Here is a 27678-nt window from a genome sequence, read left to right as displayed (position 1 = left end):
CTGTATGGCCTTGGTTTGGGCAGTTGCATGTTTGTACACAGTGTATACTTCAACCATCTTATAGCTACATTCTACTTCTCTTACCCTGGTAGACCTGTGGGGGTAATGTTTGTTAACACTACCTGACTGTTTCTACACATATTCCCAGCTTCCTAGTTATAATTACGTACACATCTCTCAACCTCTTAATGCAAAAAAGTCTGGTCAAAGCTTGACAAAATTGGGGTACAAATAAGGAAATGTTTTAAATATTGCTCTTATAAACTTTTAGAAAGTTGCTAGAGTAACAGGATTTGTTTTAATATACGTTTTCTGAAGGATGTGAAGTCTGAAACTCAAATGTATGCCATTATTTAGTGATTACAATCCTGAGATCATCCCAGTGATTTGCCAGGAAAAAAAAAGAGGAACTGGCCAAAAATTTGAGCCAAAAATCTGGACATTCTGTGAAAATCTGTACTGTTGAGAGGTATGATTATGCATACAGCTTATTACCACTCCCGGGATTTGAACCATAGCTGTGTCTGCTAAAAATACAACAACTTGTGTTTCATCAGAGTGAGCTAATTAGAAACTGCTATTTTTTCTTTCACTGTTTTCTGTCTAAGTTTCTCTTGGTTGTACAATCTGACCTTGTAATTGCAACATCCATATACAGACATTCCTAGACATGTTTTTTTATGTAGCACAGTGTGAGAAACATTGGTTGACACAACAGTACTATTCGGATATCAGATCTTGGTGAATGCCACATGTGAGGCCATACAATACCAGAGTAAACACAACCAGTCCAGGATTTATAACTTTATTGCCAGGCAGTTACATGTTTATTTAACTATGACCTATATAGGACTATTACTGCCATATTGTCTGGTTTATTCAGTGGAAACCATACGCATTTTTTATACTGCTAGGTGACATTTTACTCCTTTATATTTATTTGGTATGACTACTACAAGCAGGATTGTTACTCACCAGCCTCGTGATGTAGCATTTGCAGTCTGCTGGCATGGGCTTCCTGGCTCATAGCCCACTCAGCTGCAACTGTAGTGAAAATAGAGAAACATTTATGCATACCTATCCATCACATACATAGGCTGGACTTTTGTAAGCAGTTATTGCTATGAATACTTACAAACTGCTGGGACATCTCCCCCCTGTCTTGCTTCTTGGACCAAATGTTCCAAGTGCTCCCTCTTCCTCCGTTTCAAGTCAGCATAGTGGTGCTGGACCTGCTCACCAGGCTGTGGGATATGAGTAGCACTTATGAGATCACAGGCAAGATTTTCCCAGGCTTCCGCTTTATATTGGGAGCCCTGGTGCTGGTCCTGCAGCAGTCTCATGTAATGTTTTTTTAGCAGGAGTCCTACCATGACCTCTGGACTCCTGTATGCCTCAGCGCTGCACCTGAAAGTGTATGTCCTCTCCAACACCTGCCATACTGCCTACAGTGGAGAGCTACAACCAGTTATGAGCTATATTCCCACCTGTGGGGTTTAAATATGGCCAAATTCCCACCCTTTGCCATGATTGGATGGTTTTGAAAATGCTGAGCTAAGCTAAGCTACAGGCAAACCTGCTTAGCTAAGGTTGGCAGTGCTTAAAGGGGCAGGTTCAGCATTGCTTACCAATGGGCAAATCCACTTAGCTGGGCTATTCATTCTTTAGTATTCATATGTACACAAAGCTTACACCCAGTCCGCATAGCTGTGCAATGCTTAGCATTGCTTATTTTTTTTTTATATTGGTCTACCACCTGTATGGGATCGATTCCTCATTCATTACATAATATAGATTTATTTACCTTCCCTGACATCCTCCAATGTGTTGTAATTAATTTATTCTTGTGTGACTATACTGTATGGGGCACATCTGTTTATATGGAGGTTTCACTACTTTATTACACTGACACCTCACATCTGGGCCTAATACACTAATCTGGTTGAGAAAAATAAGTTACTTCTGACATAAATATACAAAAGATTAAAATTGTAATGTTTATACATACAAAATGGAAATGGCTTTGGTGAGACTTGAACCATAAATGATGCCAAGCAAGGTATACACTCTGACTGCTACAATATTGCATTTATGCTTATGCTGGATGTCTATTGCTTTTTAACTTATCCTGCCGTTTCAGCTGGGCTAAGCATAGCTAAGCAATGGGCACACCCACACAGCTATGCTTAAACTTTATTGCATATATAAAACAATTATTTATTTGTTGTGTTTTTTTAATTTGTACCCTTCAGAATATCCATGCTAATTCTGAACCTGCTATTTTATCAACTTTCTGGCTTTGTAGGGACAATTGTCCCTTTTGGCTTTGCCCAGATTCCTTACTCTGACTGGTTGGGAGGTATGCGCTATGTGCTTATACTAAACCTGTTATTCTAACAACTTTATGGCCTGGTAGGAATGATTGTCCCTTATGGCTTTGTCCAGATTTCTTACCCTGATGGGCTGGGGGTGTTACAAGTATTCTCGCTCATTTTAAATTGCTGAATGGCAATTCTGGAGTGGAGGGGGAGTGTGTATTGTGAGAGCTCTGCTCTCAGACACACAACCTGTGCTCGTACACAGAACCATGTCTGTTTTACAGCATGGCAGTGCACTTTCATACATATGCATGGCATGCTGCCATGCTGACAGGAACCATCCCTGCCATGCAGGAATAAGTTATTCCTGCATGGCTGCTTGCTGAATCCGGGGGAGTGCATACATCTTGGCATGCTATTCACAGCATATGCAGCTGAATTGTATGCTAATCAACCAATCCAAGATGGAAGAGCTATTCAACAAGCTATAAATCAATCATGTATACTTAGTTTAGGTTTTGCTTACAAATTCCAAAACCTATTGGAATATAACCACAGAAACTAGTATATATAGAAAGAATGTTAGGGGCTTCTGTTGCTCTTAGACATATGTAAGTACAACAGGCCCAAGTCTGTACTGCTGTTGCTAATAGACCTCAGTCAAGAAGGAGAAGGGTGTTTAGACCACATTTAACTTTTCATTGTCTGCATGAGGTGGAAATTGTAGAATGCTACAGGGTAGATAGGGACACGCTACAGGAAATCTGCAATGTCTGTAATCCTCATCTGAAAGAAAGGGCAAACCGAGGGGAACTACTACCTGTGGAGACTAAGGTATGTGTAGCACATAGAATATTAGCTACAGGAACCTTCCAGATACCAACATAGGATATGCTGTGCATATCACAGGCATTGTCATCTAGGCTCCTACATCAATTTCTGAATGATGTGCTGCAACATGCCAGTGACTACATACAATTTTCCTGTACTCCTGAGGACACAGCGATAACTATGCAGCATTTCTACCCAATAGCACACTACCCTGAAGTCTTGGCTTCCATGGACTGTATGCTTATTGAAATGAAAGCACCACCCAGGGAACAGGGAATGGTGTATGTAAACATAAACAGCTTACAATTCATTAACTGCCATGTAGTGTGTAATGCTAAGGGAATCCTACTGAATGTGTGTGATGGCAACCCAGGCAGTTACCACAATTCCCATTTCTGAAACAACTATCAACTCTGTCAAAGGTTCTCTAGGAGGGGTATCCCACAGGGTGATTTACTGGGGATGCAGGTTATGCACTTGAGTCATACCTGATGACACTCCTCAGAAATGCACACGCACCCACTGAAGAATGCTATAATGAGGCACATGCTCAAACAAGAAACTTCATAGCGCTTGTGTTTGGGCTGCTAAAGTCATGGTTCTAGTACCTAGATCCAGCAGTGGGAGACGTTTAGTACAGTTCCTGCACATGTACTAAAATTTTCACTATCTGTGCCATCCTTCACAATATTATTCTATGGAAACAATTTCAGCAGGAACACCAAGGGGAAGGGCCACACATCTCATCAATACTGGCAATATCACCACAGCCCCCCCACAGATGAGGAGTCAGAGGGAGAACCATCAGCTGCTGTAGATGTTTGTTGACATAGATGTGCACAATATGCACTCATCCTGGCCAAGAGACAATGGAGAGCACACACACTCACCACCTAAGGGGCTAAAACCTTCATCATATTGCACATATATACAGTAACATTGATGCCAGGCAACACTCACAACCTTTAATTACCCATTTAATGGCTGTGTACTGCTAGCATCACACAGAATCAACCCTGAATTAAAACGCTTGCAACTGCCAGACTATCAAGGTAAGTTTTAAGCTTGAATGGGAAAATAAATGGCTAAGAACACAAATGAATGGCATATCCTTGCATACTGTTACTTGCTAATGTAGAAGGTGGGTGATTTTTACTGCAATGACCAGAGCTGGATCCATCACTAGGCAACCAAGGAAGTTGTCTAGGGCCCACTGAATTTGAGGGACCCCTGCTGGCTGGGAAGGAGCCTACTCTCCGAGGGACTGTCACACTTACTTTTTTTAATTACAAACACATAAGTGATTTTGAGGGCATTCTTCTTGAACGCTTTGTGCATCCAGTCACACACACCCATTGCATCTGTACATGTGTCATACAGACCAGTCTTCTTTTCTGCTTGTGCAGAATTTAATGTTCCTTTCCTTCCAACTCACTCTTGGATGGATTTGTAGTGCTGTTTCTGTGAAATACGTCTTCAACAAGTAATGCGTGTGTGTGTGTGTGTGTGTGTGTGTGTGTGTGTGTGTGTGTGTGTGTGTGTGTGTGTGTGTGTGTGTGTGTGTGTGTGGGTGTGTGTGTGTGTGTGTGTGTGTGTGTGCGCCCCAGTTAGGGATGACTGGTAGTTTATTTGTTTAGGCTCAAACTTTATACCTTAGATACAGGAAACAATAGCTTGAATCCTCTACCCCAACCAGCAAGATGTTAGGAAAGAAGTTTGACTTTCAAGGAGTTGAGTGTATAGCTCTCAAGTGTCCAGATTTTTGCAGCATGTTTACCTCATATTTTAGGTCTATTACTCATAAAACGTGTGGTTTTCTGGCAAATTAGTGAGGACTGAATTCTTTAAATAATGACAGCCATTTAAGTTTCAGTCTTCATATCCTTCAGAAAATGCATGGTAACACAAAACCTTTTATTCTAGCCTCTTTCTAAGATTATACAAGCAATATTTAAAACTCATCCCTAGTTTTGGTTCTTTGTCTCCCCATTAGTTTTAGCTTTGTCCAGATGTTGTGTGCTACAAGGTTGAGAGGTATGGTTGAGTTTAAAGTGCATTTTACAAGAAATTGAGTGTCAACTGCATTTTATAAGAAAATGAGAGCTTCAGGGGAAGAGAAGTTTAGTGCTGCTCATGCTAAGTTTGTTTACAATGGGCAACTGTTTAATTAATGGTATCGATATTGTGCTAAAGGTTATGAAAGTGATCTTAGCAGTACAGCAGGTAGCATGCTTGCTCTTCATGTAGAAAGCTGTGGGTTCTATACCTACAACACATAGATGTATTGCTGTTACTGTGTTGTAATTTAAGATAGGTGGGATGTTGCAGTCCTGAGTATGTTCTCCTTTGGGAGAAATGCCTACGTTTCAATATTACCAGCTTACTATTTACTTAATGGAACATAAGTAATTTATTCTTCAAGGGCAGCAGGCACTGACATTTTAGATGAGACACTGAAATATAAAGGCATTTGTTAGCAGCAACATCTTTATTAGTTACAGATCTCTTTAACATGGAATTATTCAAATGACTTTTACTTCTGTAGAGATTGTGCATATTGACTGATATTGGTGGATTGTAATGACAGACGTTTGAGTAGACTTATTGATGACATGTTCTGAATTGGGAAGTTTTGTCATTATTGGTTCATACATTTTATTTCATTGCTTACTGGAAAAAATGTTCAAAACTCCGAATTTAAAACAGGCTCTAACAAGTGGTGCTGTATTATGGAAGGAATATAATTTAATGCAATCAGAAAGGTGAATAAAAAACACATGCATGTATGCATGGTCCTAAAAATGTGCGCAAGGGGCCTATGGTTTGAAAACAGCCAAAGATAAACTTTATTCACCCCTGGCCAGATGCATTTTCTTTGAATGTGGGTTTCAATGCGGTTTCAATAAGTGTGAATTTCAAGGGCAGAGAAGTTTTAATGCTAAGTCTGTTTTCATTGTGAGACTGTATTGCTTTGCTTAGTAACTGTCTGTCAGTGTTTGTTATATAAAATTTGAAACAAAAGGTTTTAATTCAATCCAAATAATCATGGTAGAAGTAAAGCAGAAAACAGTATGCACACTGAAAGGTTTGAATAGTGTTTATGGGAACTGGAGAGAAATAGCCAAGTAAAGGGACTCTGGAAAGGCTGCGGGGCTGGGTGTATGTTAGGAACCCATTTGACCATGATCCAGCTCTGGTAATGACATCAATGTGTGACAGCACTGATCTGTCAATAGATGTGTTCTCTAACAACTAATAGTTCTTATGCATCACAGATTCACACATTACAGAAACTTGTAAGAAAGCAGTATAATTTTCAAAAGAGCATCACAAACACTTATAAACTAAGCACTAAATCAGCTATATGCCCTGAACATCATACAAATGACTTATGTATCCCTGAATCTGAAAGATAGAAAATTAATTATATGGTACAGGGTGATGTTTTGGGGGCAGGAGGCAAAGGCTGACACAAAATGTAGTCAGTGAATATGAGCAAGAAATACAGACAGGTAGAAACTGTGAAACTATCAAATGACTACTGAAACAGAATGAGCTGTAAGCCTCATGACTAATCCATGCAATTGTTATGTGTGTGTTGGTCTGTATGGGCACTCAAGGTGAAATGTGTGTGTGATTGTCTGCAAGAACAGAGCCAGGCTCAGTGCTAGCTCTACATTCTGGTATGTTGGACAGGTATGAACCATGCATGGCAGAGGTAACAGTCCATCATCGTTGTCCCTGATTGCAATAACTGGCTCTGCCAGGAGTTGCACTGGCACTTCCATGCCCATGATCAGATGCACTGCTGCTTTTTGAACATGGCTGCTGTCTGTTGGATGAGCTCACCTCACAAGTATGCCCAGGACCATGACCCCATGGCTTACCATACCTGTGTATGGACACCTCAATCACTGACAGAGCAGTGGAGGCAGTGCCACTATGGGACAATGATCAGACATGACCACATTGGCTAAGATCAGATGATGAGTCTGACCTATATCCACTTGGATTCTGTCCCCCTCCCAGCAAATGTTCCATCACAGACACAGCCAGTTCTAACGTGTCATTCATCTGATCCATTAAATTGGCAACATAGCAGAGGCAGTCATGCATGTTAGCCTGTGCTACATCTATAACCCTATGCATGTCCTTGGAGGCCCTATTGGAACATGGCTGCACCTCCATGATAGACCTAAACATATGCTGAGTGGTATGCAAAGACACACCAGGATCAGGTGGAGGGTGGACAGCAGGCCTCCTATGAGTACCCCTAATAACTCTCCTGCATGGCACTTGAAACACACTTTGGCTACAGCCAGACTCAACTGTCACTAAAGCCACAATAACCACACTACCCTGCTCAACTGTGTCACCCCCCACCTGTACAATATCTGAGGGCTCAGTGGAATAGGCTTGCATAGGTCTACTTGCTGTGTCTGATGGAAATACTGGGGAAGGCTGAATGTTAATTTCAGTCTCTGGTTCAACCTCTACACCCTGGACTGTGCCTCTGTTTGGCCACCATCACCATCCAAGTCTGCTGATACTCTGACAGCAGGTGGTAAGAGTTCTATGCTTCCACTCTCAGGATCACCTGTGATAACAAGCAACAAACACAGGAAAGAAATTAATACTTACACTGCCATTTTAATATATGATAAACTAACACTGGTGCCACTATCACAGATGGTATAGCAATACACATACTCATGTCACCTAGCTCATACATATAGATAAATGCATATTTTTGACAGATGGTCATCAGTAATCACATAAAAAAAGTTTGGCTTACCATGTGCAGATGACTCCACACTTGCTATGGTGGATGGTACAGGAAGAAGTTAAGCAAAAGTAAAGGATAGAATCATCACAATTCCAACACAATGGAGCAGATTTTTTGCCTATGTGTCCATTAACAATACTTCTAACTGATGCTTGGCTGACACGTTCACCCAAAGCCCATGTGTAATGTGCAAAAATGTTTTGTTAACTGTATCAATTTATCAATAGGTTCATCCAAAAAAAACAAACACCAAAAAAAAAAAAACAAAAACAAATGAACTGTTACTTAGAATATTTTGCTATACAAGAAAATCTTACAAACTGATATATGTAAGCTTAACTGGAAGCTCCTCCTGGCACATACTTGTCCTCCCAGAAACATCAGCACCAACATCAATCACATGTTGTTGTATCTCAGTTTCCACTGAGCTCTCTGGATCTCTGACAGTGGACATGAACTCTTCATTTGGTGTCAGTGGTGGTTCTGTAACAGCACTCCCCCATGGCTAACTGTTCACAGACAACTGCAGCTACTCTCATTTGGTCTGATGAAATCATATTAGTGGCCCTATGATGCACTTAATCATAAATACTGCTGCAATCCCCTACAGTATTTACATCATTGACTATCTGGTTCCAAATCTGTATTCTGTCACCCATATCTCCATGTCCTCTCTCAAGCAGAAAGGTACAATAGCATCCATCTGAATGCTTGCACTATGGTGTCATTTTCTGAGTCACTGAAAGGGGGTTTACATGGATTGCTATGTTTGGGTGCCATCCTCCTAGCTGACATAAAACAGAGAAATATACAACACATAAAAATCACACAATTAAATTCCTGCTTATAAATGTAGGTTCATAGTTTCATAGGTAGGTAATAGCCTATTGGCACTAGGGGCTATATAACCCTAGCCAAAAAGGTACCCTGGCTTTCCCCACCCACGAAAATTATTTTCCTGTGCCCTTGTCAAGCAGAGCCACAGAAGTGATCTCTGGGGTGAATTTCCTATTTCCCATCCAATCATCAAGATTTTTCTTGAAGAGTGCTAATGAGTAGCTCTGTTTGATATAGATAGGTAGTCTGTTCCAGAGTATAGGAAGTCTCCGGGACAGGAATCTATCCCTCCAGCATGTTCTGTTTATTGTGGTGACAAGGTTTAGGTCCCTAGAGTTTGTAGCTCAGATGGATTGGGATTTCTTTAAGTGGAGCATGTCCAACAGCTCTGGGTTTGACATAGCTTTGTATGTTAGGCAGAGATCGCCTCTGAGTAGGCGATATGCGACAGAGTAAATCTGGATTTTTTTTTAGATGGTCTGCATAGGACATCTCTTTGAGGCTAGTAATCCTCTTTGTGAGGTATTTCTGTGGCCTTTCCAGTTGTTGTAGATGTCTTGTGAGGTACATACCAAAAGGGGTGATGTACTCTATAATGGGTCTAATGAGTGATGAGTAGAGGGGAACAATGACCTATTTTTTTCTGGATGAGAAACCTTTTGTGATGAGGTGTGCCACATAGAAGGATTTCCTGGCCACTGTGGCGATGTGATTATCAAAGGAGAGACTACTGTCCACCTGTGTCCCAAGATCTCTTATCACACTTTCAGTGTTAAGTAGACTACCGCCTATGTGGTAGTTCATGGGTACAGAGTTTTTACCAAAGGGGATGACAATGCACTTTTTGGCATTGAGCTTGAGGCCATGGCTTTGACACCAGGCATCTGTCTCAGTGAGGCCCTTTTGTAGGATGTCCACATCGTTAGGAGTTTCAATTATGGCTCCAAGTTTGCAGTCATCTGTGAACTTAGTTAGCCAAAGACCTTCTGTGTTAGCCTGTACTTCAGAGAAGTAGATACCAAACAGGAAAGGACCCAGGACTGAACCCTGTGGTACTCCACTTGTCGCTGGTCTGAAGTCATATTTGGAGTCTGCTACTTTTACAGTGTGGGTTCTGTCAGTAAGCCAGTTGGCAACCCATCTTGTGACATAGGTAATTATACGTAGTATTTCAGAGTGGGGGATGGTGTCAAAAGCCTTGGTGAGATCTAGATAGGCTGTGTGAACCACCTTACCCTCATCTATTGCTTTGGTGACTGCTTCAAAGAAGTCTATCAGGTTTAGAAGACATTATCTGCCTTTTACAAACCCGAACTGTGTGAGGTCCAGAGTTTGGAGATTACCAATGTCTTTGTTTATGAGTTCCATGATGATACATTCCATGGCCTTGCAGACCTGGCTCATCAGGCTAATGGGGCAGTAGCACCCTGGGACTGTTGTGGCTCCCCTTTGTGAGTGGAATAAATGTCACAGTGCGCCATTCAATGGGCACAAAGCCTGAGGTGAGGCTATCATTGAACATGGTACTTAGGTGGGGTGCCAGTTCATTCTGTAGTTTGTGTAGAATGCAGCCTGGGATGTTGTCAGGTCCCATGGATGCTGTGTTCTTGGCTTTGGAGAGTGAGATTTTTACCTGTGCAGCAGTGATTACAGGAACTTCACATTCTTCCTGTATAGAGATGAGCCCTTTACGGGGTGAGAGGGGGGTAAAGTTAACACTGAACCTATCTGCCAGGATGTTGGCAATATCAGTTGGTTCTGTATATTTAGTGTCATTGTGCTGTAACTCAGAGCAGATCTGAGTGTTGCCATTGAGATTCTTGACATAGCTATAGAATGCTTTGTGGTTGTCTTTAGAATCAGTGGTGATTTTGTTTTCATAACTAGCTTTGGAGGATTTTATGAGGGATCTCAGCTTCTTACTGAGGCTGACCAGGGAGTTCCTCCAATCATGGGATTGTATTCTTTTTTGCAACAGTTTCTTTCTTCTGTTGTAGAGTTTGTTTATGGCAGAAGACCACCAGATTGGCTTCCTTTTTTTGGAGGATAGCATCTTGGTTCTGTTAGTGATAGCACGTTCCATTAAATCGTGTAAGTGCTTATAAAGTATATTTGTGTAGGATTCAGCAGTCGTATTTCTATTGCCCATCTGCATGGGTGTCGTGAAGTTTGCCACTTCTGTCTTAAGAAGCGTAAAGTTGGCTTTGGAGACATTTTTTACGATTATTTCCCTAACGGTGGTGGGGTCGGGATGTGGTTGTCTAGGGTGATTAACTTGTGGTCCGATCTGACCAACAAGGAATTAACCTCTGGTGTGGCACACCGGTCACCCATGTCGGTAATGACCAGGTCTAAGATATTGCTGCCCCTGGTGGGGGTGTGGATAAGTTGATCCAAGATGTTGGAATTTATGAATTCCAGAAAATGTTGAACAAAAGAGTTGGTACATGAGTAGTTTTCCCAGTTAATGGTGGGGTAGTTGAAATCACCAATTATTAGGGTGTTGAGTTGCACCCTAATATTTTCTATTGTATCAAGAAAAGAGGAGTGGGAATCCTGGGGCATAGTGGGGGGTCTGTAGCAAGCTACAATTTGGATTGCCATCTTGCCCAGAGTTAGTCGCACTTTGATAATCTCAGATGCTTTATGCTGAGCAACTAGCTTCGAGTTGTGGGCATCCTTAATGAATATGGACACGCCTCTGCCTTTAGTGTTTCGGTTTGGGTTAGGTGGCCGTAAGGTGTAGTATGAATTATATCCAGGTAATGCAAGGGTGCTCTCTGGAGCTTTGAACCAGGTCTCTGTCACTGCACAGATGTCGATGTTCTCCATTTTAAGGAGTGCCTCGAATGAGTGCATTTTGAGGTTTAGACTTCTAGCATTGAGTAGCATTATCCTCAGACTTTGCTTGCTTGTACCTGTTACAGTGGTGAATTTGTCATTTGAACCTTGCCTAAAAAAGGCATTATAGGGGTGGCAAGAGCCTTTGCCAGTATCCAGAATCCCAAGGGCGACAGGTGCAGGCCATCTCTGGCAAAGCATCATGGTCTGTCGATCATGTCATCCCAGGCAGACAGATACTGGATTCGCTTAAAATAACACCAGAAGCTTAGCCAATTGTTGAAGTTTATCATTTTGTCCTTGTACTGTGGTATCATTCTGGGTGATGGCAGGATGCTACTCAGGGCTAGGGTCATAACTACCTGGGCTACAAGATTGGAGAGCTCCTCCATGTCTCTTTTCATGTAGTCCAGAGAGGTACATCTCAGGTCATTCACACTAACATGGACAATGACAGAGTCATATTTATAGTTGTTGTGGAGTGACCTGAGTGCCTGCATTATGTGGTGGATCCTGGCACCCAACAGGCAGCTGACAGTAACTTTCTCCTTGCTTAGCCTGGTGAGTGGAACATCAGTGTGTCTGACTATAGAGTTACCTATGACTAGAATGTTGGGTACATTATGCCTTATGGGCTGTAGTTGAGCAGCACATTGAGTTTGTGGGCTATGTGTTTTTTGGGTTGTGTTGGGAGGTATGTATATTCAGCATTAACCACTGGAGGCACACAATTCAGTTATTAAAATTTAAGGTTATGTGGTTGTACCATTTCACACTCATACACAAACTAATGTTTGGTCCAAAACAATGAATAATAATAGAGTAATGTATTGTTTATCACAGAAAGAACTGTATGATTACACAATTTCAAGAGCAAACATCTTGAAAACAACTTTTGTTGTGGCAACACACAAATGTTGCTTGGCTCCCCCACCCCAAAGCAACAGGCATACTAAGGAATAACACATTAGTCAAATGTTATAAATCCTTTCAAAATAATTCTCACAAAATGTCTATACATTTATATCAGGGAAGTCAAATTTATAAGATTGCCAGTCACCTCTCACTGTGCCCAGCACATCCCTGGAGGTGTCTTTGAGCTATCTTAGAAGCCTAGCACCCCTGTGTCATTGGCAATATTGGACAGTACATTTCACTGAAATAAAGCAGAAGACTGTAAGATAAACAATTATAACAATAACACTTGTGATGCAGTTAATAAGGTTACCTGAGAAAGTAAAATGTCTAACAAAAATGCCTAGGCCAACAGTGAACTTATCAGAAGTGCATATAGATAAAAAAAAATCTGATTCATATAGATAAATAAAATATTTTCCTTATAATGTGAGCAAATCTAGCATGTACTTGAAAAGTACAATCATAACTTAACAAGATCAGAAAGCTTCTGTGCAGATAAATCCAAATTAATAGCAATCATCTTCTGTGTTATCCACGTATGCAACTTTCATCACCTTCAAGTTCCCTAGCTACACTGTTACCTTTTATAGTGTAGATTCAGGCCTCTAAGCATGGTGAAGATGCAAACGAGATGTGTGAACTTATTAGAACTGCTGAATGCCACACTTTTGGCATCGCATAGCAGGTGTTATAGTATAGGCAGTACTTCAGTGTTTGTTACTAATGGATTGCAACTGTGAATGATTAGTGTGAGGCAGAAGGAATACATAAAAATTCTGACTCCCTTACCTGCAGTAGGTGTGGCACCCAAGATACACTTACAAAGTGTAGAAGTAACTGTAGCAAGCTTTGAAATGGAAGTGAGCAGCACACACTTCTCATATTTGTTCACTAATAGACAAACTATCCTGCTGTTGCTGAAAACTGTATTTTACTGTCATATCATTTTATTACTGCGGTGGTGGTGCTGCGGTAGCATTGTCGCCTCACAGTAAAACGTCCTGTTCGATTCTCAGCTAGAGTGTCTTCTTTGTGGAGACATGCGTGAATGGACGTATCTTCGTTGACGGTTGTGCGTCAGAGCTGGCAACTTGGCAAGTAAAAATCTGCTGCCAATCATTAGTGGACCGGAGTTCCGTTGTGGTGACCCCTAACCGGGAAAAGCCGAAAGACACAACTGTCATATAATTTTATTATACATTTTGATGACAATGATTCAAAATGCTCTATAGACTGCATGTCTGAGACTACAGCACAGATAAGGGAAAAATGAACACAATACAAAGAGAAGACAAAACTGCACTGATGAAAACGGTATTCATAATTGCTTGTGTGATCACCCATTGCACTAAATATGTAAGTAACACATGTAGAAACTAGGGAAAGTGTACACGTCTATATGTCTTCTTAATGTTGTGGAGGAAATGGGACTTGCTTGCATGTACAATGATTTGCATTCCTGCTGCAGAGTTGTTTCTATGGCAAAGACAGGTAGAATACTCCCAGTGTGTTTTTTTAGTTTCATTAGTCTGACAGTTCTAATCTAGACTCGTGTAAAAATGTGTAAAGCATGTTGAAAAGTATTTGTAGTTGTTTCCATTTCCTTTTTCAGTTTTTTATTTATTTTTAATAATTACTATTTGCGCGATACGCAGGTTAGCTCAAATACTGTGTTATGGAAGTTACTTCTATCATAAAGACAGCATAAATTGAAGCTGTGAATCAAGTGTGCATGAAGCACATCTGTTAAACAAGATGAATCACACAGCACATAGTATATGTAGATCAACATTCAAGTCCCACACTTATCTTTTAGTTATGAAAACTAATAAACCCTTTTTACAATAATGATACATGATGAGCTTTGCTAATCTCATTTGTGCATTGCTCACCTCCACTGAAACACTGTGTAATGGCCCAGAGAACAGGCAGACACTGTCAATTTCATAAAAGATACATTGTTGCATCTTTTGCTGACCAAGCTAAGTGGTGTTGCACGGCAGATAATAAACTTCCACAACACCTGCAGACAATAGACAAACACTTGTCAATTTCAAAAAGGATACATTGTTGCATCTTTTGCTGCTGATCACACAAACATGCTAAACAGCATTGTGCAGCTGTCAGCAAGCTTCCATAACACCTGCAGGTCTAGAACACCTACAGACAACAAGCAGATATTTGTCAATTTCAAAATGGATACATTCTATCATGTGTGATTTGCCACCATGGAAAACCGCTAAGCAGCAAATTCACAGTGGTCACCACACATACATAGTAATGAATGTGAAAATAAACAGCTACTGCCTAGTTTTTTCTGTGGCAGTAGGTATAAGTTAAGGGCTGCAAGACAGGTGAGCATGGGTTCTTATTCATTAAAGTCCAAAGTTTTATTACTGCTGTCCCAGTTTACTTTATATAAAAATTAACATTAGAAATGTAATTACACATAGAAATAACTGTCTGTATCAGGTGCATTGATCATACACAGGATATCAGATGTTTATTAAATTTGTAACTGTGGGTATTCATAGAATTAGGGTTCTACAATTAAACATTTATTTTATGAACTTTCATGTAACACATATATATGGTTAAACACAACTCTTTAATGTATATGTATAACTAATTAGCAGATCTGACAAATAAGAGCTCAGTCATGACTGTAAAAAATGTACAAGTAGCCCAACCTTTCCTGTAGCAACTGGTATATGTTAATGATCACAATACAGGTGAGCCCGGGTTCTAATCTTTCACACTCCCAATGTTATTAATGCTTGTCTATGCAATGTTAAAAAATAGAGAACAATCTAAACATAATTATAAATGACATTAACTATGTATTGCACTGGAGCTCATTTGATTTATATGTGTGTCTGAGGGTATGCCGATAATTATGTTTCTGTAATTAAAATTGTCTTTTCTGGCCTTGGATGGACTTCATACTTCAATGATAGTCATATACCCATGGATTTATAAACCAGGTCCTTGTCAGGTCAAACACATCATGGTTAATCTATCTCTCTTTCATGTGTATATATAATTAATGAGTACGTGTGACACAAACTTGTTCTGTAGCAAGGATGAAAGAATGCTTATATGGAAGAATATGTTTTGCCTGTTTTACATAAGTTTGAATCCCACATTGTACAAATTACTTTTACAAGTGTGTAAAGCAACACAAAAATGTGTTAGGTCATAAAATGTATACACCCGATGCATGTCTGCAACGTTTAAGCAACTAACAGGTACAGCAGCAACCAACCCATAAACTAATGACAACTGTCATATTACCCTTCTTGTATCATATACTGCCTTTCTCTCTGTTTGGTACAGTTGTCTCCTCTTACCATCACACAAATATGGTTGATGTGATTGTTTGTATTTGTGCTCTACTCTAACTCATGCTGTTTGTCCCATGCAGACATGGCATGAGCTAGAGGGGAAGGTGCCCAATTTAATGCTCAAAGATGTGATGTAGAGGAGTCTGGAATATTCATTGGAGCCCTTGTAAAGAAACACAGCTGTTGGCTGTTGCAGTGGGACTATACTGAGTCTCAAAGGCTTGGAATAGTCTTGCCAAGGCTATCCCCAGTGTGACTGCCATTTGATGCACTGGAGAGCAATGCAGGCACAACTATAATGACCTGAAAAAGTGCAAGCAAGAACAACTCAACCAGTGGCTGGATGATTTTAGTACTGCTGATATTCCACAGTTGTGTTATGTATACAGATAAAGATACTGTACATTATATAGAAAGATGGATATAGCCAAGACTGGTATGCATAACCTTCTCTTTTTCTTCCCCTTTTCTTTTACAGTCACACAGGAGATTGCAGTGAACAGGGATGCTTATGCTGAACGGGATGCCTATGCTGAACATTTGGAAGGACTTAGAGAAGCAAGGGGTATGTATGTAGCACAATATAATATTATTTTATCTAAAATACTGGTTTTGTATACATTATTAGCAAATTAAGCATGCAGATCTTAAATGTAAAGTCAAGCATGCATGTTTCAGTCTATAGCTCAAGCCAACTGTAGGAGTCAATTGTAATAGTACATTCAGATGTGAGTTCAAATCCCACAGATAACAAATATAGTGTAAAATAATTTAAAAATGTTACATAATTTCAACAAAACTGGCATGCGTGTCATGCTATTAACTTAGTCTGTATTATTTGAAAAGCATGTGTGCAGTATATGCATATACTGTTAGAACAATCATCAGTCCTAGTTTGTGGTTTTTAAATAGTATGATTAATGTAAAAGTAAAATTATATTTATATCATGATAATTTATTGTATGTGACATATGATGGTTCTAATAATCTTTTTTTGCCTCTTACCCCACACCTTATCTCTCTTTTTTATTTTTATATGTGTAGTCACAATGTTCTGATGTCATCCATTTCTGACAAATGATAAAATGATTTCCAACACAGGGACATAAGCCAACCAGTATGGCTCAGCCTGCCACCTCTCCAGTGGCTGCTGTACTGATGCCCAGCACATCTGGGACCCAACCTCACAGTACTGTCTCTGCAGCCCCTGCAATACCTGGGCTCTCAACATCAGTTAGCATTACACTGGCAGCTGGTAACTTCCGGGAGTGTTGGTGGAACTGGTGATTTTGTCACCCACCAGGAGATGCCAGGCACGGTGTGTGAGGTCATAGAAAGTACCTTTGGTGCATGGCTCAAATAGATGGAGAAGATGCTTGCCAGAATGCTATGCAAAAGAAAATGTCAGGTTATCCAATAGCAAGCTGTGGAGGGGACAATGATGACAGTTCTGAGGGTAAGGACTAGATTCTCACTGTCCCCATGTTTGACAGGCATGGGCATCTGATATCCCCTCCCTATCCCCAATCATGGTGTCTCCCAACCTGTTGTGTCCTTCACCATCCCTGTCTTGTTTTGTTTGCCTAGTTTGTCTGCATCTGCCTTCTCACCTACCCTACTTACCTAATCCTGACATACCTGCGTCTCTTAACCAACATTCCTCTATTACTGAAGTAAAAACACAAAAATGGCCACCTGTCCAAAAAAACAAAATTTTGTTCCATTCATAGCTGTCCACTTCCCTCAACTCACTTGATTCAGTCTAATTTGCTATGCAACATTACTGCATTGTTGCCACCCATCTTTGTTGAGGTGACAGTCCACATTCATCCTATATGCTATCCATATTCATTTTACATTGCTGAAGAAGTGTATAGCTATGGTACTTTCCCAGTTCTCTTCTGCACTTCCCTATATTGCTTCCCTTTTCTTCTTTTCCCTGCTTGCCCCCATTTCACTACTTTCCTATCTACCCCATTTTTACACCTTTAATATGGTAAAAAATAGAATCACACACACCACACACATGGCAGAAATGCCCCCTAATGAAGTCCTTCAATTTTTGTTCTCTGCATTTGTGCAGAGTTTAGCGTTGTGTAGCAATGCTGAGCAATGGTGAATGGCTCTTCACATCTTATGGCATGCTGTTCTTTCCTCCTTGCAATGTTGCTTAAACTCACTGTGCTAAGGAATCATAGAGTTAAAGCAGAGTAAAGGCACTCATATTAAAATTGCATATTATATTTGTTTAGACTGATGAATGTCTAAATATGCAATCCATATGTGTACTGTTGACATAAAACAAGTGAGTACTGTTTGTTTTTATACATTACTTCACTGTTGTTATTCCCTCTCTCATGTACAATAACTATCACATGTAATTATTTACTTACATCATGAATACCTATACAAAAAAATTTAACAGAGCTGGATCCGAACCCTGTATCATCTGTGCTCAAAATAAGAGCTCACTGCTGTTACACCTGCTGCCACAGAGACAGCTAAGCAGCAGATGTTTTTCTTCCACTTAGTACTGCCAAAATGCTAACTGCCACACCTTTCTGCTTAGTGGGTTTGTGCTGAGGAAAATGAACCAATAGAACTCTCATAAGTTTCTCAATGAAGCAGAGACCCGAGTTTGCTCATCGCTTAACTATGCACAAATGGGGGAAAGCAGTATAAATACATTGTTAATATTATACAATTTATGACACAAAATTTCCAATATGAACTAGTTATGAATACCATAGTATCTGTTAGCCATGTCTACCACAGCCAGTATGGATAAGTACTTCTCATCTTCAAGTAGGAGTCCTTAAATGTGTATCTGGCATGTGCAAACACTTTGACATCAATTGTGCAAACCAGCTGCTTGGCAGTGTGCTATGGAAACGTAGCATGTAGTACTTATGTTTACTGCCTAGTTAGTCTTCTTCCCATTAAAATCTATGTAAAAACACTAGAAAAGGGAAGGCAGTTTTTACTGACCGAACACACATTTATATGGAGTAATGTGTTACTTGCACCAGTGCACTTGAAACTTGATAATTCAGTACGAGTTTGCAAATGTCAGCTACACTGCAGAAATAAATAGCAAACAGCATTGTCACATAGCATGTGCATGTTTATAATGACAATAGACTTTCAGATTGTGTTATACATGTATTAATATTCACAGCAATTCTTCACAAATATGAACACATGAACATACACTACTGCATCCATGCTGATCACAAAAAATGTGTGTGTCTGTATGTGACAATAAGTGTGTAATGTACACATACTGGGAAACAGCTGCATATGTCACAGTTCTGCTACATGCATTCCTGACAGCTTTTTGCTACTCAGGACCATCTTGTTTGACCAGCTGTCTCTTAAAGTATGCCTGTACATTGAAAATACAACAGGAAATAGTACTTTGCACACCACTCACATAACAGGATACGTCAACCACATCATAAAAGGATGATGGCATCATCTAAAATGACCACTGTGACAAGGCAAAAATATACTTTAGGGGTGTTACAGTCATTAAATACTGTGTTTTGCAGATAGAAACAAAATACTTATGTGTGTTAAATTAGAACAGCAGCCATATTATGTGTGTGTCTCTATGGACGTGTGTGTGTGCATAGTCAGAGGAACATCAGTCTATATTCTACTATCAATAAATCTGGTCCCATGCAGAACCAATATCTTGACATGGCTACCCATCCATTTCATACAGGCCTCCCAACATCTTCTCACAAACTTCCAATGAGGATGCCATCCACAAGAAATTGTCCAGCAGCACTGTAAAAGTCAGGGCGCTTGCATGAAGTACTAAGTTCTCTAACTGGTGCATCTAATTAGGTAGGGGTTCTATCCCACTGCAGTCAACTGGTGTGTGTGTGTGTGTGTGTGTGTGTGTGTGTGTGTGTGTGTGTGTTTGAGTTCAGTTTATTCACATTCAGACCACAATGTAACTACTGTCTGTATATTTTAACTGTGGAACTTTTCTCCCCAGGCCTCCACTGAAAAAGGACCTACGTCCAGTCGGACACTCCCGGTCAACAAATGTAAATAAACAAATAAATAAAAATATTAGAACAGCATGTGAGACACACTTACTAACATCTTCTCACAAACATACACTGCTGATGCCATCAGCTATAAAATGCTATCTGACAAGGATAAAAAATCTGATTTGTGCTGTGACACTTGTGTTAAGTATTGTGCTCTGAATATAGTTAAGTAGGGGTTCTACTCTCACTGCAAATTAATTAGTTTGTGTGCATTCAACAATCAGTATGATGATAATTTTAGAATGGAATGTGAGTCCACAGCTGTGTCAGACACTCCTCCAAACATCTTCTTGTAACATACATTGATGATGTCATCCTGTACAACATTCAGTATTACAGCATTCAAGTCAAATTTGTGCTGTGGCAGTAACATTAACTACCGTGTTTTTAAGTGTCTTGACCTAAATATTTAGGGGCTCTAATCTGACAGCAGGCAACTTGAGTGTGTATAATTTCAAATCTTACTTTTAAGACAATTTTACACTGAGATGTGACTCCACATCTATGTCAAACACACCTCCCAAAATGTTCTTCTCAGCATACAGTGATGCTATGATACTCCATAATGTGCAACTTGACATTGTTAAAGTCAGAAATATGTGGTGGTATGAGTGTTCTATTGTAATGTTTAAATCAGACCCAATTTACTGCTGTGTTAGTGGTTGGTGGTACATTACAGTCATTGTATGAACTTATGAATCATTATTCATTTTGGTAGTGGTGCTGCGGTAACGTTGTCACCTCACAGCAAGACGTTGTCCCGTTCTATTCTCAGCTAGAGCGTCTTCTGTGTGGAGACATGCGTGAATGGGTGTACCTTCAATGAAGGTTGTGCATCAGGGCTGGTAACACGGCACGTAAAAATCCACTACCAAACATTAGCAGACCGGAGTTCCACTGTGGTGACCCCTAACCGGGATAAGCCGAAAGACACAACAACAACAACATTCATTTCACTACCACTTAGGGGAAACTTTAACGTAGCCCCATGCATCCACCATCCTCTTTTTTCTTCTGGTCACATGACATCCTTCCGGCAGAGGAGTGGCAGATGTCCTCATGTCAAATATGCATACAAACATCAGGAAGCAGACTTGTTACAAGAGCCTCTGCAAGCTATCTCCAGACCACTGTGTGTGATTGCTAATTCTGTCATGGTGTGATGCACATGTCACATACAGACAGTGGCATCATGTACTGCAATCAAAACAATACAGACATACACACCTAGCCTTAATATCTTTCATCGTACAGATATATTGGGTTTGTTTTAAATGAGAAAATAGTGGCTAGGAATTTATTTGATGTTGTCCATTAGCTTGCTAATGTCCTATGACCATATGATCATTTCACATGTCAATGTTGCTGTCATCAATGTGCTAAGTTGAAGTGTAGATGTACAGTAGGCCTACAAGAGGGTATTACAATCTGTCATGTGAGGTAAGTTATTGATGGCCACTACTGACATTTGATTACACATTTCTTCCATAACAGTTGTAGTATTTTGCCTCCTGAGAACCATTGACCTGAGATGATACTATGTATATTGTTGGCTTAGTAAGGTATGTGTTTTTGTAGTGGAGCAGATCAACATTGTACACAATTCTCATTCAACTATCACAGGGACCCTTGCCATAATACATATGTGTGCATGTGTATACCTACCATCAGTAAATGCTCTGTCAGACACATCAATATAAATGAATACTGATTACATGGGCACATAAGTCTTGTTTCATCCACATGTTGTGATATATACAAAAATATCACGTTTTGATTCAACTGCAACCTTGTTGAATTCATTGCATGTGCAATTGTGTTAATATTCCCAAGGATTATTGAGGTGGTCACCAGTACTATCGTTCAACTACCATCATTTGTGCCAGTAATTGCTCTGCATGAGCCACATCCAAATCATTTGTAACATGTCCTAATATTGTATCAGGGCACTCACACACAGCTTTCCAATGAAAAACACATATGCTTGTGTTGTACAATTGATATAATTACATGACATTGCTAGAGTTGTATGACTGCCTGGCTTGAAATGCATAACCAAGGTTGCATTTGGAGGCACAAATAATTTATTTAAATAAGTGTGAAATGTTAAGGGGAATACACAACTGAGAGCAAAGCTGTTTGTGGATGCTACCAGCCATACTCAACCAGAGAAAATAGGCAATCTGCTAGATGACAGTTTGTTTCACATTTCACCCCCCTGCTGGCTCTGGCAATCAGCCAAAGTATACATGCAAACATTACTCAGTTTATCTTCTCAGGAGAGAAGCTCTTCTTTGTCCTCTGTACGGCTAATAGCACCGAATCAATAGGTGCTGGCAACATCCAAGGTTGCCTATAGTGTGACTTAAAACCTGACCTAGCAAACACAGTTGGATCCCTACTTAAACACAGCCTCCAGATAGCCTATGTTCATGTAGAAGGGTGTACAGCAGCAGTCAGCCATCTGAACAGGGGGAACATGACATGATGTATGGACTTATAGACCCATAATCCTGGATCTCCTAATTTGTGAGCCAAACCAGTGAGTCATCATGGCCCTTAATAAAAAGGACACAGGTAATCTCCTCTGTACCAAACCCATGTTTAATTTGTTAAGGCTGCATCATTTCTGTTAAATCTGTTTCATATCTTCAAGAAGGTCACCAGGGGCATGTATTTGGAAAACACTATCATCCTGCATAACTTGACATGGCCAAGGCATTTGACAAAAAATCCACTCTCAGGTATTACAGAGAAACTATGTCAAGTGGACATAAACACCTATGTCACCAAATGGAGAGAGAAATGGATCACACACAGGACATATTATGTCAAAGTGGTTCATGTCACCTCTATCTAGACACCAGTGGCCAGGTCCATACCTTAGAATTCTGTACTAGGTCCTTTTCTGTTTATTATTTAAGTCTCAGATACCAAGACAAACTTAAATATCCTTTGTTTAACTGGCTTTGTGGATGACTGCAAAATGTGGACAATCATTTAATCCAAGATTTGTATTGGTATAATGCAGACAGTGTTAACACACACAAAGCATTGCTGCCAGAGCCATGGAGACACAGTGGATGAACACAACTTCATGCAGGGATTATTTCCTTTATGAAAGCAAATACACAAGCATACTCCTATAAGCAGACCAAGTGGTATGTGACCTCTGTACTCAGGTAGATGGAATGAAGAACTTCCAGCAGCATGTGCCCACAGTAGTGACTAATCCTTTATATGTAGCACATGTCATGAGCATGTGTAGGACATCCACATCAAAGGGCATTATAGCCCCATTGTTCTCAGCCCTCATCACAGCAAAGTAGTGACTAATCCTTTGTATGTAGCACAAGTCCTAAGCATGTGCAGGACATCCACATCAAAGGGCATTATAGCCCCATTGTTCTCAGCCCTCATCACAGCATTAATTGAGTACAATGCACCATTTTTCACGTATCTCTGAACATATCTTCCAGGGATGATTTACTCAAGTGTTATCAGTTTTGTAACAGTGAGCTACCATACATCTTTTTGGCTATACCTATGTATTGTTTTTGCTACACAACCATCAGAAGTTGATAGCACAGAACACCCTTCAAGGTGTTATACAAAATACATGTATGGTACATCTCCTGTGATCCACCCAGTAGATACATACCTCATTGACAACATTGATGGCATGGGTTACAGTTGTGTAAGTGTGTATTGATGGCATGGGTTACAGTTGTGTAAGTGTGTATTGTGGCATATACATGCCATGCAAACCCATGAACTAGCCAGGATTGATCATAATTAAAACTACAGGTGTGAGAGTGTCCCTCCTTACACTTCCAAAAGGTGTTAGTTATTGAGTAAGGTGTGCTTGATTCCCCTTTTAGATTACTGACAAATCATTTTAGTTGTACAACTGTGCTCATGCAGAGCATGTGTAGTAATTCACAATCACATATTTTGTCATTGACACAGATGAATGGTGTTATTATTCTAATATTGTTCATGATTGTGTGTGCTTCTGTCTACTGTTGTCCATAAGCATGTTGCTATGTGTCCCGCTTAGTTGAGACCTATGCTAACATTACATTCATATTCAAACAACTGATTTTGCACATCTTCACAAGATGCACAAACCCCCCTAGTGTACATACCATCCCTGATAAATGTCTTCTTTAGTGATGATGTCAGGACGCTTATATCACAAACAATCATCTCTATTGATATGTGACCTTGTGTGACAGTTAACATAATATACAATATCTGTGTGATGATATGACTATACTTATATAGGAGATGTAAACAGCAGTATGTATTGAATCATGCAGATATGTGATTACTGTTCATGCTACAACTGTCTTGTCTCTGTGGTGTATATACACACTTCACCAGAATAATTATTTATAATGCAGTCTATGTACCCTTGCTGATCACCACCAAAACTTTTATTCTGTATGCCCAAAACAGGTTTGCACAGTACTTTGCACTGACTACATTTTCCTATAATGTGTTATAACTTTATGCATTGCCTTATATTAAACCCTTAGTCATTGTGGCTGTTCACCTAATCCTGCAGAACTAGTTTGCCCGTAGACAAATATGTCTATTTGTCTGCAGGTGTGCATGCTGTTTTATATGGTTTTCTGGCTGGCACCCTGTTCCTGGCCATGAAACCATGCATGTATTTGTGTAAGCTTGATGTACAGCATGCATATGCGATTAGCACTGCTGCTCATCGCTCAAACACATAAACTCTGGGTAGGCTTCATGCTAAGCCTACACAGAGTTTATTGAATACCCAGGTGTATCTATTTTCTCCTATGTAGTCTTATTCATGTCACATACAGTATGGTCATTTGATTGTTCCTCCTTTGCAATTCCTCATACTTGTGATTATAAAATATGACTTTAGTATGTGAGACGTTAGCCATGGATTAACTGGAAGGTAATGTTACTTTCAAAAATGTATACAGGTTTTCAAGTGCTATTATGACACAGAAGGTAGGATAATGCCTGTTATTGTTCTTTTGCTGCCTGAAGCTCAATTACTAAAAGAAATGTCATGAAGGCCATGAAGGCTATGTAACTCTCTTACACTGACATTACAAACAAGGCTACTTTGTCAGTTATTAACTCACTCATCATATTTCCTAGCATTTTGTTTCCATGGCTTTTTACTATTATTAAGACTGAACTATTAGATCAAAGATCCTGTGTGTATTGTGTGCATCCTCTTAGCTTGTTTGTTACATAGATTACCCATTAATTCCCCTCAGAACACAAAAGCAACAGTGGAATGACTACATGGATACATGGGAGGAGTCCTTTTAATTTCAGGGGAGGGGTATATAAATAGGTGTGTGTGTGTGTGTGTATTTTATATATATATATATATATATATATATATATATATATATATATATATATATATATATATATATATGTGTGTGTGTGTGTGTGTGTATACTTATCAGGGCCAGCCTTAGGTGAAATGGTTCCACTGGAAAAGTGCTCCATAGCACCCACCCTCTGCAGCCCCCCTACCCCACACATATCCCTCAGTGCTCTCCAAACAGTTTACCACCATTGTAGCCTCCCCACATCAATCAGTGTACTTTTCTATGCATTCTCACACATTTTATGTTATCCTTCAGCTTTCTGTTGTGTCCTTCCAACACATCCTAACTAGGCCAGAGTACATTTTAATGACTGAGGAGAAAATAAGAAAATTAAGCTAGAGGTTTTGGGGCTGCTAGGTTATGAGAAGCCATTTTTTTCTAGATGTTCTGAGGTGGATTTATAGTTGTTTTCTAAATCTTTTGATTCAAAGATGCCTCAAAGAAAAATCATAACTAAAGAAAGAAATTCAGACTAGGATTCAGAAAGGTTACTGCCACAGGCAAGCTCATTTTCCTGCTGGTGGTAACCATTTCTGATTCTTATACAACCCTTACACAGTTCTTACCTTGAGGTACAGTACTGCAGTATGCTGTCTCTTTGGCTTACCTCAAATTCCAATGAAGCATTCCAGTAGATCTGTATATGGTAATTAGGGGTAACCTACAGGAGGACGGAGATTGAATTCTCCAGCTTCAGTTACCAAAGGGTCAACCTATTGATAATTAAAGTTCCTCCATAAGAAATCACTGTCAGTGAGTTTTCCTGGCAGTGATGCTCTTTTTCGGGGAATTTCCTCCTTCTTTGAGTCAATGTGACTGTGGAGTTTGTATATAACAGGGGGGTGGCTTTCCCCTTCAAAAAACACTTATTAAAGTGTTTTTTGGCCTTTTTGGTGAATTCCATTCCTCAGCATGTTCAGTTGTGTCCACTCATAGTCGAGCAGATAATTGGCCATGTGCTCTTCCCCTTGACCTGCTTGTGGTAACTCCTCTATGTAGCCAAGCAATCCGTAGAATAGCTCTGTTACAAAGATTCTTGCTGCCTGCAGTGTTAAGTAACATAGCCAAAAACATATGTTCACCCATTACTTTCAAAGGGATGAGATCACATTAGAAGTAAGGGCTAGGATGTTTACATGATAGGTAGTGTCGGGGGAAGCATGCGTGTATGTATATGCTTGTGGCTGCATGTACGAGCGTGTAGAGATATGAGTTTTGTCAGGTGGGTGTCTGTATGGAAGTGTGTGTCTGCCTTAGTGACTGCAGCAGGAGTGTTAGGTGATAGGTAGAGAATGTGTGTCTGTGTGCATGTGTATATGAATGAATGACTGAGGGGGATTGCTTATGCTAACACGATGCATCAGCTGCTTGTGATGATGACCACAATGAAAGCAGAAAAAGGTCTATTAGTGCTTGTGATAACCCCAGAGCAAATCAGAGTCATGCAAATTAGCTTATAATGAGGTTTTCTCCTGGTGGCTAATATGTGTCTGAACCCCTGTTTTCTGGTTGTGCTATAAACTTAACTGACATGCTCACTAGAGAGGACAATTTATCATGGATGGTATATCCATATAAGGGGTATGTACATAGTGTGAAGATCTGCAAAATGACTTGCTTGAATATGGCTGATCTATCAGCATACACATAGCAACAGACTCCAGGGCAAATGTAGACAGAAACAAGCACAATCAGGGACACTTTCAAAATATTACAACCATTAATCTATGCATTGACAGAATATGTGAGGGTACCATATGATACACATTCTGCAGGAACAGACATGTACAACTGTAATGATTGTCAGTAGGCTATAAGGGGAATTCACGACCCCATCCTCAAAAATGATGACTTTTGGAGGGGTTAAGAATGCACTTTTAAACCTGGAGTTGAAAACAAATTTAATCCTGGCCAGTTGAGAGGTTTGCATGACACATAAGCCACAATCCAAACCTGCAAAGATCAAAACCACAATATCAAGTTTGTCACAGAACTGTATATTTACTTGGTGCAACATAGAAAGACATATCACAGAAGCATCTAATAGAACTTGAAAGGAAGTCTGCACTGTCAAATCCAAATGGGTATGCATCACAAAGAAGAGTTCTGAATGGCTGACAAGATGTATGGGAGCTCACTGTACCAAATGTGATACACTTGACTAAAGCATCTATGGCTGACATAGGAATCAGCTATATGGATAACAACCCTTACACACAAAACACTATTATGAATGGATTCCCTACATACAGCTGTGTACTGCATGCATCTACACCATGTAATAGCAATGAGTGTTATCTGAAGCATCTACAATAGATGGGTGAATTAAGAACCGATCCATTACAA

The sequence above is a fragment of the Protopterus annectens genome, chromosome 12.part0 (assembly GCF_019279795.1).
Source record: "Protopterus annectens isolate FY-2018-M chromosome 12.part0, PAN1.0, whole genome shotgun sequence".
Lineage (NCBI taxonomy): Eukaryota > Metazoa > Chordata > Ceratodontiformes > Protopteridae > Protopterus > Protopterus annectens.
The sequence above is the reverse complement of the archived record's forward strand: the minus strand, read 5'-3'. Positions refer to the sequence as shown.